The sequence below is a fragment of the Giraffa tippelskirchi genome, chromosome 9 (genome assembly GCF_054371585.1).
Source record: "Giraffa tippelskirchi isolate mGirTip1 chromosome 9, T2T-mGirTip1v1.2.pri, whole genome shotgun sequence".
Lineage (NCBI taxonomy): Eukaryota > Metazoa > Chordata > Mammalia > Artiodactyla > Giraffidae > Giraffa > Giraffa tippelskirchi.
The window spans coordinates 122,088,445-122,105,803 of NC_137283.1; the positions used below are offsets into that span (position 1 = coordinate 122,088,445).

General features: G+C 37.5%; 1 pseudogene; it reads right to left on the reverse strand.

Moving 5' to 3' along the window:
• Positions 1 to 2,894: 2,894 nt before the first annotated feature.
• The window catches only part of LOC145521912 (activator of 90 kDa heat shock protein ATPase homolog 2 pseudogene), a 29,363-nt pseudogene continuing 14,898 nt past the window's right edge, over positions 2,895 to 17,359 (reverse strand).

Here is a 17,359-nt window from a genome sequence, read left to right on the forward strand (position 1 = left end):
CACTAGAGATCCTGTGGACATTAAAAGAAAGATTGTTTTTGTTCAGTCACCTAGTCATGTCCAGTATGCAACTCTTTGCCACTTCTGGACTGCAGCCCACCAGGCCTCCCTGCCCCTCACCATCTCCCAAAGTTTGCCCAAATTCATGTTAATTGCATGGATGATGCCATCCAGCCATCTCATCCTGCAACACCCTCTTCTCCTTCTGCCCTCAATCTTTCCTAGCATCAAGGACTTCGCCAGTGAGTCAGCTGTTTACATCAGATGACCAAAATACTGGAGTTTCAGCTTCATGGATCACTGCCTATGGTGAAGAGGCTTGCATAACTGGATGAAGTTATGAGACATGTCACATAGGGCCATCTAAAACGGGCAAGGCATAGTGGAGAGTTCTGACAAAATGTGATCCACGAGGAGGGAATGGCAAACCACCCCAGTATACATGCTGTGAAAACGTCATGAACTATATAAAAGGACAAAAAGAGAAAGCTAAAGGAATACAATGAACAACTCTATGCCTACAAATATTATAACCTAGATGGAATGGACAAATTCCTTGAAAGATCCAATTTTTCATCCAAGAAGAAACTTAGTTGGTCTAAATCTGTTACAGAAGTTGAATTAATATTTAATAACCTTCCATAAAGCATCAGACCAGTGAATTCTACCAAATGTTTAAGGAAGAATTTGTACCAGTTCTCTAAAATTGTTTTCAGATGATAGAAAGAGATGGAGTACAATCTAACTCATTCTTTAAGGTCAGAGTTACACTAATAGCAACATCAGACAAAGGCATTATTAATGTAATCAATTACATCAATAAACCAAAAAAACACATGGTTTTATCATTAGATGTAGGAAAGAGTTTGGTAAAATCCAACAGTCATTCATGATAAAATCTCAGCAGACTAGGGGCAGGGGATAATATCTGCAACTTGATAAATACCCTCAATTGAAAACCTACAGCTAGTATCAAATCTCTCCCTCTGGTACAAGGCAAGGATATTTCCCCTAACCAACCCTTTTTCATCATTCTACTGGAAGTACTAGCTAATGAAATAAGAAAAGGAAATAAGAGATATACAGCATGGGAAGGAAGAAATAAAACTGCCTTTGTTCATAGAAGACAGTTGTTCAGAAAATCCAAATAAGTGGACAGCAAAAATGGTGGAATTAATATGTGATTATAACAAGGTTATAGGATACAAAGTAACACATGAACCTCTTTCACATAAAGCCTGGGCACCTCTCAATTGGCTGCTTCTACACAGGTCCCTGGGTGATTGGGCTTCTTATGCTAAGAACAGACCTCTGTTCTCTGGAAATTTACAGGCAACTGATTAGTGCTTATATCTGCCTTTGTGAGGGTTGCCTGTATCTCAGGGAGGGAGTCAGAACCACAGAAGCTTTCCGAGTCATGAAATTTTGCACAGATATAAATTTTGAAATTGAAAGAAATTCTGGAAGAATTGTTTTCATCAAGGGACTGAGCAAGTTTATAGTAGAGTCATGGATGAACAAATCCTAGTCCAAGAACTCCTGGGAGACTTAGAGGTTTTACCTCAGAGACCATGTGGTTTTGTTCATGAACCTGTGAGTTTTCTAAACTGATCCTCACATTCACAGAAACCCTTTTCTCATTTTATGCAGAGCCTTCTGACTGGTCCAAGTCTGGCCCCTTCTGTGATTATTTCCAACCCTCTAGTAAGCACCAGACCTCCCTATGCACAGATGGAGATTCCATGACCATGCTGGAACACTGAAGAACAGCCAAGGGCTTTATTTCATAGTTATTTGTATGGTTTCTTCACACTGCAGGAAAGCAAGGATGAGGTTTGTTAGAGATTACTGTGATCTTACAAATGAGGCCCAGACCAGTATTAGCAGTAAATCTGTGAGTGGAACATGGGTCTTTTGTTTCACAGTCTAATTCACTATGTAGTTTTTGAACTCTTTCCTATTTAAAGCTAATATATTATTGATATCCTCCTAGTATTCACAGAAGAGAGAGAATGAAGGGGTTGTTAAAAAATTGTAATCTGAACTTTGAAAGGTTTCTTATAATGAATGGGCTATTTTCTTTCTGGGTTCAGTTTCAAAATGTAATCAAAATGACCACTACAATTGTAAAGTATTACTAGTACAGTACTAGTACAGTGGTTAATTTTTTTTTTTCCTGAACTTTTAGCAGAACAATTTAAATACATAGTAAGATTGTTGTTCTTTTCAAGTAAACTTAATGAGCAGTCAGGTAGAACTTATCTACCAAAACATAAAAGCAAAAAGAAAATAAATATGTTTTAGAGGAAAAAGACAAGAATTTTTTTTTAAAGGAATAGTAATGCCATTTATTAATTTTTTGTCTCCCTGAACTAAAACTGCAGATGAAAGTAAGCTTTCCTAGAATAAGCTTAGCTTGGGAAACAACTATCTGTACTCAGGGATTCAGTCTATTCCCAGAGGATCATCTATTGGCGGTAAGGTTAATACTTGATTTCAGATTGCTTGCCTCTTTTAACTCAATGCAAAGTCTAGTCATAATGAAGATTCAAACAATATTTTAAATTCTGTATAAGTGCATGGATTTCATCCAATATGAATTAAGAGTTTTAACTTCTTTTTTAAAAATAAGAATAGGGAATATGTTAACTTGACACTTTCTGATTACAAAAAGTATGTCCTTATAAAATCTTCTAATTCAATGAGCTAAGGTAGTCTTCTACGGTAAACCTTCAAAATGTTTCTCTGCCAACGGAATCTTGTGTTTCCTTCTTTACAGATAGGAAGTCCTTTACATTTCAATTACAATTCCATTTACCCTGGATGGGGTACAAAATCGAGTTCAATTTCTGGCCAGTTCCTACATCACCACTTTGTGATTATATTTTCATTTGTTAACAGTTCCATGTATTTACTGGTGATTTTCCCATCAAACATTTGTGATTTCCCTCCCTTTTCAGCTTCTAGTACAACAGGATATTTATAAAATTTGTGCAGCAGACCTTCACAGTGAAGACACCATTCAGCTTCTCTACAGATGTGTCAAATAGTTCCATCATGTGCAGTGCCACAGTGGGAATCATTATGCCTGATGCCATGAAAGCTGAGGCCTGCAAGATATTCTCATTCACTTGCCTTTTAAAAAGTTACAATTCCTGAGTTGCTATAACTTTGTTGGTAAATTCATTCCCATCTTAAATTCCTTACTAAGTGCCTTTGTGCGTGTGTGCTGAGTCGCTTCAGTAGCTCAAACAGTAAAGTGCCTTCAGGTAACCTCAAAAAACCTTCCTGCTCTTGGCAGTGCCTGCAGCTTTCATAAGGTCCTTTTAAAAAAAAAATTTGTTTTGCTCACATTTGCCCCAATGTCATCTACTTCATTTTCTTCAGAAAGTTTAAATGTTTTAATCAGTCCCTAGTGCTTTACACTAGATTCCTTAATTATACATTTTCTAGCCCAGTTTAATGTTCCACTCATAAAGTAGAATCTACTTTCCTTTCCAGCTGCTTCACAAAGCCTCACTTTCTACCTGCTTTAGCTCACTGATCTTGCAGCAGCCAGCCTATTGTCTACAACAATGGCCCCCCATAGCTCGTAGAACCTCCCCTTGGATCAACTGGTGGCATCCTTCTCTGTCCATGGCTAGTTGTTAGTCTTTCCTCCCACTCCACCATGATCCAAGGCAGATTCCCTTTCCCTGCTTGGTCATGTCTACACAGGTGCTACAGCCTCTTTCAGATTCAATACATGATCTATCCTGGAGAATGTTCTATGTGCTCTTGAGAAGAATGCCTATTCTGTTGCTTTTGGATGGAATGTTTTGTATATGTCTATTAGACATCTGGTCTAGTGTGTAGTTTAAGTCCATTGTTTCCTTATTGATAATTTTTGGTCTGGATGATTGAAAGTAGAGTATCAAAATCCTCTACTGTTATTATATTGCTGTCTTTTTCTCTCTTCAGATCTGTTAATATTTGCCTTATATATTTAGGAGATCCAATTTGGGTACATAAATATTTATTTACAAATGTAATATCCTTTTATTGGATTAACTCCTTTGATATTGTATAATGACCTCCTTCATCTCTTATTACAGATTATTTTATCTGATATAAATATAGCTACCCCTACCCTCTTTTCAGTTTCATTTGCATGGAATATCTTCTATCCCTTCACTTTCAGCCTTTGTATGTCCTTAAAGCTGAGACCTCTTATAGTTATCATATAGTTGAATGTTGCATTTTTTTTAATCCACTTAGCCATTCTGTGCCCTTTGATTGGAGAATTTAGTCCACTTACACTTAAAATAATAGTTAAAAAGGTAAGGACTTACTTTTGCCATTTTATTAGCTGTTCTGTGACTATTTTGTAATTCCTTTGTTTCTTTCTTCTTCCCTTGCTCTCTTCTTGTGTGATATGGTGAGTTTCTGTAATGGTACGCTTAGATTCCCTTCTCTATGTCTTTCATGTATTTACATAAGTTTTTGCTTTGTGATTACGATGAGGCTTATAAAAAATATCTCATATTTATAACAGTTTATTTTAAGCTTTAAAAACTTAGCTTTAAATGAAAAATAAAGCTTTATACTTTCACTATCCCACCCATGCACACATGGATTTTATCATTTTGATGCTAAAATTTGCATCTTTTATCTTGTGTATCCATTAGCAAATTATTGTAGTTATAGTTATTTTTAATACTTTATCTTTTAACTTTTATATGAAGTTGTGATTAATTTATTCCATTAATATTTTAATCAGAGTTCATTTTATTTTCACAGAAAAATAATTGACATATTAGAACACAATTAAATCATGTAATTGTCCAGCTTTTACCTGAATTTGTTATATAGATCATTTAAACATTTTATTAAGTCATTTTGCAATGTTAAAAGACTATTATTTCTGATCAATATTTATTGAAATCCTAAGTATTACTGCTCTATACTCAAGGATATGCTCTAAACATTGACTTTATATTTAACATGAAAACTTTATAAGGTATTTCTTTAACTTAAGAAAATTTTTTATAATAAAGTATGGCTGAGATACTCAGCTATAAAGTTGAGATATCGACAATACCATTGAAATTATAATAATGGACTGAATATGAGATTCCAAAAGAAGATGATGTTTCATCCTGAATCACCTGTAACAACTTGTGTTTGCGGGGCATTTTCCCAGGTTGTATTTACACTCTGTGACTCAGGATTCTTGATAAAGATAACTTTCCAATGTGAGAGAAATATTTTTAACAAAACAAAACATAGCAAAACATTTTTAATAATATGTTATAACAAACTGAGTTAACTGAATTTCATGCCTCATCTTTTTCTCTAATCAATTTTAGATTCATTCTTAGTAGAATGAATTCCAAGGTCATAGAGAAGTTGGCCCAAGTACTGATACTATCTTTTAGCAAGCTTATGAGTTCAGGAAAGTTATATAACTTTCAAAATCTGCTTTTCCTCATGTACATATATATAGATAATAAATAATAGTACCTACCTCATAGAACTGTGGTGATAATTTAATGAGAAATTACATATACATGTTTATCTCATGCCCAACAAGTAAAAAATTATTAAGTATTAGCTATTATATTATTTATTTATTTGACAATGCTCCTTCCTCCAGTGGTTTTCAGAGACATTGCAAATAAAATCAACTGGATTCACATGCTTAGAATTCGGTCCATTCAACTGTATGCTCATGTCTACACAAAGCTACTGATAGAACTGGATCCCAAAGTTGGAATTCAAAATGGAAGATCTGTTTTTCTGTGTATATGACAAGGTACGCAAATGTATTTTCACAGGCCTATCTTCCATCTGCGTTTACCTTCTGTAATACAGATACAAATTAATTTAGATTTTGTTGCAAGATAAACTGCATAGGTGGCATGATTTGAAACAATTGCAGTTGGTGACTTTTGAGAAAGCTAAGTCAAATGAAATGTATTTCATTATGGGTTTATTCTTGAGATGTAAAATGCATTTTAGGAAGACAGCCTGAATGTATTAACTTCTGCATTTGCCCCTTTTAATTCTCACTTTCAAGGCAGGCGCAGGTGAGAATATCATAAAGGAAGTGTCCATCCTATGAGAACACCCTGTATCATACTCTTGGCTGTACAAAGATATTTGTTCTTGAAAGGATAATTAAACTGGCCTTCTCCAATGTCTTTTGCACATTACATGTGTGCATTTTTACAAAGGGAAAATAAAACCTGACTGCAAAGCATAATTATAAATGGTAATAGTTACATTTTCATCATATTTATGCAGTAAATAAGTCTGTCAAACCTAGAGTTTGGAATTTGTAGTGTTGCTTCCCTCCTGTACTAATATAATTTATTTTGCTCCTCTGCTAATGAGGCTGGCTTTAGATAGCCGTGAGCACCAGTCTCAAATAAAAATTAAAAGTCAGTATATTACATTTCTCCTTCTGTTCCTTCTGCATATTACATTGCTCCATAAGCTCATTGATTCTGGAATTCTATCTCTCCTTTGGCACAATTTTCCTCTGTGGTATGATGCTATGAATATTTATGGCACAATAAAAATAATATAATAATAGGCATTTTCTAAACTTGTGCTGCATATATCTTCAGACAGGAGCTGGGAGGGCTATATATGTTGCCTCCCACTAGAGAAGATCTTTATGTCCTGTGAAATAGCTGGCTGTCCCAAAGACCTTCACTTCCACGTGAGTTAAATGGCTTCTGTACTGACAAATTCCAAGAGGAATTTTTGTTCTTCCATATATAGTTTAGGCTCTCATCATCTCTGAAACATTGCCAGATTTTCCTTACATTGAATAAGCTACAATTGATATCCTTATTCATCCTTCCTGTGTCAACCACTACAATTCATGCTTTTATAGCCACCTTAAATCTTTAGTCTGTAAAATTCCAGGGTCCAGAATACTCTGAGCAGACTATTATCTTGCTCAGTGAAGCGGGACTGCTTTACTCTCACTCCTCCTCCATCACCTTAACTGACGGGATTTCTTCTCATTTATAAATTTAACTCAAATTGTTTTCTTTTTTCAAATATTTGCCAAACTCTCTCATTCCAGCCAATTTCCGCAGCTTGATATCTGCTGAGCTGTACACAATGTTCCTAATTCTGTGACTTTGGATTTTGCCCCATGTCAATCTCCCATTTATCCTCTGCAGTCATTCTTCTTATCTGTATAATTAAGATAGTTAGAATTCATTCCATTTCCCATTAATAATTACCAGAAAAAGAGGTTTTTAAGCTTTGTCAACTGTTAAAGAAATTCCGAGGCTCATATCATATGAACATTCTGATATTTTATTGTAAAACTTATGGGAATTATTTTAAAGCTATAAGATACCTCCAAAAACTTTCTTCAACATTTGGGATATGTGTGTGTCTTTATGTATGTGTAAGAGAAAAGAGACAGAGACAGAAACAAAAACACAGACAGAAAATGCCCTTTACTATGTTTTCATATGGAAACATTTTTGGGAGACAGTTATCCATGAGTTTCTCACATTTCTGCACATCTTCTGAACAGAGGCCTAGGCCTTTGTTCTGGACTATTATTTCGAGGATGTTAATATAGCAAACAGCATCAGGAGATAGATAGTTTCTCCCCCTGGGCAAAGGGCATTTTTATTTTTTGTTCTGTGTTTTTTTTCAGGCTTCCCAGATAACTCAGTTGGTAAAGAATCCACCTGCAATGCAGGAAACCCTGGTTTGATTCCTGGGTTGGGAAGACCCACTGGAGAAGGGATAGGCTACCCACTCTAGTATTCTTGGGCTTCCCTGGTGGCTCAGCTGGTAAAGAATCTGCCTGCAATATGGGAGACCTGGGTTCAATCCCTGGGTTGGGAAGATCCCCTGGAGAAGGGAAAGGCCACCCACTCCAGTATTCTGGCCTGGAGAATTCCATGGACTGTATAGTCCAAGTTGGACACGACTGGGAGACTCACTCACTTGTTTCATTGTTTTTGTTGTTCTTATTTGTTTATGTTGCTGTCCAGTGTAATTAAAACATGTTTGTCTTTGGGTAAAAAGCAGGCGTGTTTTCTACCTATTACAGAGGGTTTGGTTTCTCTAACTCATGTTTTGTCTCATACTGTAACCCGTGTAAGATGTCAACTGAATCTCTTTGTGCTGTACAATGGGAATTGGAACTTCGGGAACCTGTGTAAATACTGACACTGTGGCTATTACTGTCACTGGAAATGAAGTCCTTTGTCTCTTATCCCAGGGGGTTGTTTTTTAACTTATTTACCTTTTGTGTTCTCTGAAAATCTATAACAGAGAGTAAGTTGCTAGTCAAGTAAAACCTCAAACCCTTCCATTGTTCTGATGGATGAGAGGCTGGCAGAGATATAGCTTTCTGCAGGAATAAAGATAAAGGTCTCATGGGCTGGTTAAAAGGAGAAGAGGAAAGTTCATGTATGATCAAGTGTATATAAAAAATCCTCCATTTTATTTCCTTTTAATTAACAGGAATTGTGGAGATGGTTTCAGGTCAAGCACTAGGAAGTAAATGTAAACACAACCTCAAATGATGCCCAAGGTATTGCTTATTCTCTTCTAAGAGCAAAAACTGAAGTTTCTCAGCTGGATCATCCTCAGGCAGAAATTTCAACCACCATTCGTTCAAAAGAAATGGACTGAAAAGACTTCATTACCACGGAGGGTAAAAACAGACAAACCATTAGAATTTTGGTTAGTTTGGCTGAGGAGGTGAGACATGGGGATATAATACTTGACTTCAGCCATGTAATGACTGTTAAGGCAGAATGGCTATAGAAGAGTTGCTTATGGCTTAATCCTTTCTGCAATGTAGCAGACCAACACTAGATCCTTTCAGAGATCACAATAAATGGTCTCTGGGCTTGGTGCATTGGACCTTTGCTACCATGAGGGGAATTCCTGGTGAAAAAGAAAACTCCTTTGGGAAACCATAGATGCAGCATTGACAAAGATTTGGGCTCTTACTGCCCTGAGTGAGCTTTACAATACTGATGAAAGTGACTCACTAATAAATACGAAACGGGCCCAAAGAAACCTGGTAAGTTTGCTCAGCAAGAATGCCACCAAGGATGCCCTTAGGCCTTACATTGAAACTAGGCAAGAACTTAAGTTGTTATTTTCACGATGCAACTTCAGATGTTCTCAATTAAAGTAGAATCAAAAAAGTTTCCTGTGTGTATTGTAACATCCACATCAGCCAAGTAGAATAAATCTCATAGCCTCAACCAAGCAATGTGACTATGGCAGTTGAATCAAAGTTTCCCCAAAGCTAAAATAGTTGGTGTCAGTAGTTATAATCTTGGCCTCGTTTATGACTTTGGATGGACTGAAAACATTGAAGCTTCATTTAGTTGAGCTGTATGTAGACACCATTCTGCTCACAACTGAAAGTAAACATGACTTGACTTTTTATTACCCCAGGCTCTCTGATTCCTCCCTCTTGATTAACCTGATTTCAACCACTTTAAAGAGAAAGGTGATTTTGGATGAGTTCTAGGTGTCCCTGATTCCATGAAAAACCAAAGGCTATATGCACCCATCTAAGTCTACAGGGGAATTTGGAGGAAGGAAGAAATTCAAATGTGTGTAATTCTGTTGGAGAAGAGTGCATGCACACTCAGTTGCCAAATCATGTCCGACTCTTTGCAAAACCATGGACTCCTCTGTCTGTGGGATTTTCCAGGCAAGAATACTCGAACCCGAGACTCCTGCATTGGCAAGCAGATTCTTCACCACTGAGCTACCTGGGAAGCCCTTGAAGGGTAACGGAGTCCCAATTCCTCCTGGTTCTATATTTACAGGGATACCCAGATTCAGGTATTGAGATCTTGACTAGGTACGCATTGGGTAAAGAGAGTAATATGTCCTTGTGGATGTGGCCCTTTTGATCAATTCAATGTACTGTTGTGATTTCTGCTCCTAAGTGTACAATTATATTAATTTATATGTGTTTACTGTGAATACTTATAAAATGCAGAGTAGATTCTTCCAATTAGGAAATATCATATATAGAATATCACTGTGGGACATGTAAATCACTTCCAAGCTCCTCTACCTATCAACTCCAAGGTGGTCCAACAGAAACAATATATAATCCAAGGATAACAAATGGAAATCACAGTCTTAAGGTCTTAAAGACAGCAAGGATGGATCACAAAATCAACACAACAATCCTGTGCAGCCAGTGAAAAATCATAATGGGAGATGGAGTCTTATCATGGCTTTTACCAACTGAATCTTGTTATTTCTACTATAGCCCTACAAATAAATTCATTGAATAGACTTATGGCCCTTGGTATGCTGTGTTAAACATCGGCAACACCATCTTTTCCATCCTGTTGTCATCCAAGGATCAAGACCAATGTCTCTTCACTCAGCAAGACCTTCAATATACATTTACAGTATAGGGGGTACCTAAGCTCCCCTGTCTTTTGCCTTCAGGGTGTGGCCCAGATAACACTAATATCTCTACCATATAAAGTCTGAAATTTTCACTAAATAGATGACAACCTGTGGGTCAGCAAGTTTGAGGCTTCAGTGTGAGCAGCCTTAACTTCAGTGTTACCACATTTCTTCCACCAAGAGTGGCTGATCAACTCCAACAAAATTTAGAAGCTTGATAGCCAAGGAGTATCTTGGGATTGTGTGAGTATATATCAAAGCTCTCAAACCCTCTGGCAATGAACGAAAAACTACTGTCTCTTTGCTACTCCTCACAGAGAGATTCAACAATGAATAGAATTCTTTGAATATTAATTAATTAATTCTTTGAATATTATTATTGGGGCTTCTCTGGTGGCTCAGATGGTAAAGAATCTACCTGCAGTGTGGGAGACCTGGGTTTGATCGCTGTGTTGGGAAGATCCCCTGGAGAAGGGAATGGCTCTACCTCCAGTATTCATGCCTGGAGAATTCCATGGACAGAGGAATCAGGCAGGCTACAGTTCAGGGGGTTGAAAAGAGTCCAACACGACTGAGTGATTGCCACTTTGAGTATTAAAGACTGTACACATCTCAAGTGGGGATTCTGTTTGTAACATTATATCGGTTAGTTCAAAAACATTCATCCTTTGATGGGACCCAGACCAAAAGGGTGGATTAGAAGCTATCCAGTGAGCTCTGCATGGTCTCTACACAACTGACCTCCGTGACTGATGATATTGCTGATCGGAATCTCTGGCAAAGAGTGGTACCTTCCATCTGGAGATGCCTCATGCAACAGTGACATAGTTAAGTCACAAAGATAATGACCACTTGGTTGAGAACATTGCTTGCCATGATCCCCTACAGCAGCCCACACTGGTCAAAGTGAGAGATGCAACAGGGCTCTGTAAGTTCTATTAAACTGCCTTTGTCACTTTCGCATCTATCCCTTCTGAGTGTGGGTAGGGAATAGTTGAGAAAAGATGAAGTTGTAGGTACTGTAATATGACATAGACAGTTTATGGCAGTGGAGGAAGAGATTCATTCTGAAACCTGCAGAGGGAACATCTTGGACTGTGGGAGGCATGGATGAGAAAGTGACATTAAGATTTTTTTTTTTTTTTTACCTTTCAGGCTATCCCTAGAGTCTTCCTCAAGAAAAATGCATCACCCCCAAACTAATGAGCACTTAAATTTAATTGATTTCAGGATCTGTCATCCCCCAGCAAGCAGGTCTGGTACCATCTGATTGTCAATTTCTTAAAATAACCAAAAAGTCTACCAAAGGGGCAGATAATGGCCCTATTCTCTACAATTCACAGTAAAATTCCTGTCAACACCTTTAGTATCCACTTCACCCTGTGCCAAGTACTGTAGTTCAGTGATGCTCCAGAGTGTATAAAAGCTGCCCAGCTGATGAGGCAGATAAGCAGGAGAGAGTGGGCTCACTGTCCTTAGGCATTACCTTCAAAAACAATAACTAGACTCAGTTTTTCAAACTGAATTGAGAACCCTAAAGTCTACTAGCTGGGTGTGAGGCCACCTTGGAACAGAGTCACCTTATGTTCCTGGATGATGTAGGCCAGGGGTCCCCAACCTCCGTGATCTAACGCCTGATGATCTGAGGTGAAGCTGGTGTAATTATAACAGAAATAAAGTTCAAAATAAATGTAATGTGCTTGAATCATCCCCTCCACCCCCACGCCCCCCACCCTTGCCACATCTGTGGAAAAGTTTTCTTCCACAGAACTAGTACTTGGTGCCAAAAACACTGGGGATGGCTGATGTAGACCCCTCTTTAGTGACTCCAGTAGCATTTCTTTTAGGGAACATGTACCTTTAAGACTATGTGTCTTGTGTGGAAACTCAAACATTAGCTTCTCTCCCCTAAATGTTGATTATAACCTTGGGAATGGTCATAAAAGACCTCCAAGTTTTTAAGGAAAATGCCCCTAGGATAATGTCGGCCTTGAATGACTCTTCCATCTTCCCAAAATGATGACTTGGGGAAGCTCCCCGGATAGGGAACTGACTTGTACTTGCACCCACCTTGCAGTCAGCTTTCCCTACAATGTGTGTTGTCCAATTAGAAAAAGTGATACAAAATTTGTCTTCAGTATTAGTTAGGGTGATCAAAGATAACTGCCGCAGTCCTGGGATGTATTCAGGTTAGTAGTAACTCAGTGACCAAGCTTGTGATAGATGATATTGCCCCTAAATTTGCTCCTTGAGTGCCAAGGTAAAGTCTGTGTAATCTCTAAAACTCCTGCTGTATCTGGACTAAGGCCATGGGACAATTTGAAAAGTCAATGTGGAATTAAAGGGAAAAAAAAGCACCTAGATTTCTGAGGTAGAGCCAGATGGTTTATGAGATTTGTTCAGCTGGTTGAGGGACAGTTAAGGGTAATAATGCATATTTCCTCATCCAGCTGCTCAGAGTCCTGTTGATATCAGCCTTAATGAAACGTGATATGAGCCAAATTGAACAGATTTAGTCCTAATCTCTATCAGCCAGATTAATCATGTGGCTGACAGAGGGTTTGTACTCAGAGGAAAATTTTCCAAATATCAAGACAGTTTTGGACGGAGGGGTAGATACCATTAGAAGACTAGTCTCCATAGGTCTTGAATGTTTATTGCTCAGTATGACAAAGATAGTTTTTCCTCTGGAGGCAAAGATCAGACAGGTTTACTGCCCATTATAAAAGATTCAGTTTCCCTACGGTTGGAATCCCACTCCTGTAATACAAACCACTGTGTGTGTGCAGGCACTTGGCTCAGTCTGCATTGTCTTATGGAGCACCAGCACTAATACTGACAACTGCTATTGCTATGAGTAATAAACACCTTTTCTTCTGCAGTCTCCTGTCTTCTGCCAGCACCCATGAACTATGGCATGCTAACTTGGCACATAGGTAGAGTAACATCTCAGAACCTTCTGTTTTTGTCATATATAAAATTACTAACATATACTAATTATGATTTCACTTACATTAGAGTGAGAGAAAAAACCCTTAGTCTACAGATCTTGTAGCTAACATTTTCAAGGCACACTGGACTTTAATTAAGTGAGCAAATGAATGTGATTAAATGAAAGCAATTCAGCACTCTCCTGAAGAGAACTTCTGGTTTGTACTAAGAGCATTTATTTTAATATGTTGGAGAAATTGATGAAGAGCATGGAAAATGCCCAATGATACAAATTGTGCTTTGACATTTGTAGATAGTTCTAAGTCTGTGTATTGTTTAATTGAGAACCTTGCTCTAAGTGAATTTATTCCCTTTCTAGGTGAGTATGCTGTTCCCAGGCCAACCTGCTGGCACCTCCTAGGAATGACACAACAGGTTACAATATCCTTTCACAGAATTCTAGGAAATGCAACATACTTATAATCAGAACACTAGAACATTTGAAGATGATTCATTACTGGGTAGATGGGTATATACTAATATAGCATAAATCTAGAATCACATGAATCAGATACATTTCTAAATTAATTTTGACTTCACAGATTAGAAGTCGGGGGAAATAGCTTGTTGAAATGTTAAAAGTATATACAATATCCAACTAATGAATTTGCTAATAGTTATTCTCTGTCCACGGACATGAATCTAGCATTTTATATGTTATTCCCATGAAGTTCAAATGCCAGGTAGCCAAGAAATAGAAAATCATTATCCATTTGAAGTGAGTGATTTAGCCATTCTTCAAACACGAGTTGTGCAATGAAAAATAGCAAAGAACAGTTAAGTCAAATCTTAAGGAACCATTTATTCTATAATGCCTTATTCTTACAACAAAATGGACCATCACTTGTAATTCTACAATTCCTTCCAGAAATGTACAAGGGAAAATACACTTGGGAAAAAATACTCAACATTTTCTTCCCTGTTAGTATTAGAAAAGGTACTGAAGGTAGGGAAACGTTATTTGTTTGCTATTACTGAACCTCTGCTGCACACAGAGCAGAAAATGGGAATAAAGAAAGGAAGTCAGCTCTCCAATCCCAGCTGCAGGCTGATGAATCACTTAGTGATTAATTGTTGCTACTAGCAATTGAGATAAGCATATTTCAGAGAGGGGGGGAAAAAGCATTTGGTCTCTGAATTTTTTTCCTAAAATTATAATTGCTGCAATATCAAAGACTTTTTTAAAGGAGGTATAAAGATCTTAACGTAAAACTAAAAGGAATATAATTCCCCAAATTGACCCAACATCTGGCATCAGATTTTGAAAAACTTTCCTCTGGCTGTAAAAACCATTGCTCCTCTTTACACTAACCAGCCGTCTTATTTTCCTATATAGTTTTCTTTTCAATGGAGTTTGCCGTATAGAGAACACAGCATAAAGTAGAACATAAAACAGCAATGAAAAACTGTGAAATATATATTGCCTCTTTTTCCAAAAAGCCACTGAGTTCACATTTACTGCCCCAAAAATAGTATTTAAACTTTTTAATCAATATTAATGTGAGTCAATAGACAGGCTTTATCATGTTTGGAGTTCTAAATGTGTATGGTTCCATGCCAAGAATTTGAGGAGTAACTACCTTCAAGGAGTTTACTGGCTAATTATGGAGGTATAGTGTATACAGAAAATGTTAGCAATAAATATGGTGCATGTGACCATTATAGAAAAGATGTCATGAAGTTGGAAATTTGCATTTGGTGTGTGCTTAATATGTTTAGGACTTTTCAAAGTTTTTTCACAGCTAATCTCCACAATGACCCTGAGATGAAATTATCATATCAATTTTAAGTGATGAATAAGTAGAATCAGAAAGACTAAGTGATTTATTCATGTTCACACTGCTAGTAAAAGGTAGAGCCAGTTTTCACATGTGGTTCTCTTTCCCTCTGATTTTAAAAGGAAGAGAGATAGGTATAACTCCATATTTTAAATCCTTGGTGATAATAAAAGTCTGAAATAATAGCATTTATAGAATAGAATTATGAGAAAAAGCTGGCATTAGAGAAGAGATGGGTTTATTTGTGTATATTGTTTCTGAAGCAATACTAGGGGATATAAGAAGAAATATTATTCTATTATTAGATAGAGATTAAAAGCTCTAGTTAAAAAAATCAGTCTTGGATATGTAGGTATGGTATTCAACATTGTTTCAATGAAGACACAATGAATAATAATAATAAATGAGAAACTATATTCTTGATTCCACACAATCAAATGATGCCATCTGGAAATTCAAATTCTAGGAGGTGTAATGAGTAGTTGGCAAAGCGGACTGTAACAATTCCTCCTGTGCCTGTGCATGCATGCAACACCTCATGTTAAAACTTGGAACCTATTGTTTCTCCCTTGGAATATGGGTTGGCTTTAGACTTAACTTGAGCAATAGAATGTGGGAAAAGTAACTCTGTACTAGTTCAGTTCTAGGTTTTATGAGATGTCGCAGCTGCTGCTTTCATTCTTTTGCTATCCTGAGCCTTCTGGTAAAGAAGTCCAGGCTCTCCATCTGGAGAAAGAGGCCACTTGGAGAGGCCCCATCCAACAGCCCAGAACTAAGGCCCCCAACATGGGAGGGCGACCATCCTGATCCTCCAGCCCAGCTGCCATCTGAGTGAGTGCCACTGACACAAAAGAGAGGAGAAATCTCTGAGGAGCCCCACTCAGATTTCTGAATCACAGAATCATAATTAATGCATGGGTTTCATTTTAGTCCACTAGGTATAGGGTAGAGTGTTACTGAGTACTGCTAAAGGAGAGAAGAGACTAACAGTAAATAATTAAATAAATATTTGCCTTTTCTTCCCAACAGGAATTGAATCATTCTTTTAAGAAACATAAAACAGGAGTTGCTGATAGAGAGCTGCCAAGGAAGTAGTAGAGAAGTGCTTGCATTGGGTAATCAGAGAAGGCTTCCTGAGGAGGTGACATCTGAGCAGAAAAGGAAGTTAGAGAACTGGATGGGTCATGGTGATGAACCATGAATATCAGGGAAAGATAATTCCCCAGTGTCTCATAATAGGTTATAACTGGCATATTCAAAATTAAATTCCCACCTGTATATTGACACCGATATAGAAGGCTCAGCACCATCTTTTCTTTTGTCTGTATTACTATTTACACATAAAGAGGAATTCACATGCATCTTCCTCAGAAAGGCCTGACTTCTCTAACCTGAGCGGGTGTCCTCTTCTACATCACCATCTCCAACCACAGTTTCTTCTGGGAGAGTTGGAACATGTTATGCAGCTTATTTCCTTTTATCCAAACCTCATGCCACTAAACTTAGAGCTTGTTTTGATCTCTGTACTCACAATATGTATATTGTAGGTGAAATGACACTACTGTCTTGCCTCTATTTACATTACATTCACTACCTTTCTTTTATTCTTCTTTTTTTTTTTTTTTAGGCTTCCACTGGATACCAGCTTAAGCACATCATCAAAATTTAGGTTGTATCACACAAAGACTTTTTTTTTTTTGCCAATGGCTGCTTAACCTGTCACTGAAAGGTAGCAACAAAATAAAGCTTTTATTAACCAGAAAATGTACTGTGCTTCCTTTGGGAAGGTAAACAAGACAGCAGATATAGAAGCCGCACTCAAAGAGGGAGAAAGGAGTCGGAAGGATTTTAAGAGTAACACCTGTCAAATGGAGCAGTAATGTGTACTGCGTGACAAAATAGGCTGGTGACTGTCAAAATAAATAATAAACCTTCCAGCTCTGACTAATGACAGAACTACACCGAAAGACTTGAGGGAAGCATCCAACAAAATGCAAAATTGAAAGTAAAGTTGGAACAATCGGCGCAGCCTCCCAGCAGCTAAATTTCAAGTAATTTTGGAGAAACTCAAACCATTCACCAGGTTTCATGGCAGAGGGAAGAGTTCCAAAAACTCTTCTGATTGACTATTCCTCTTTCGTTAGGAAATCACATCTCTTCTGATGGAGTGC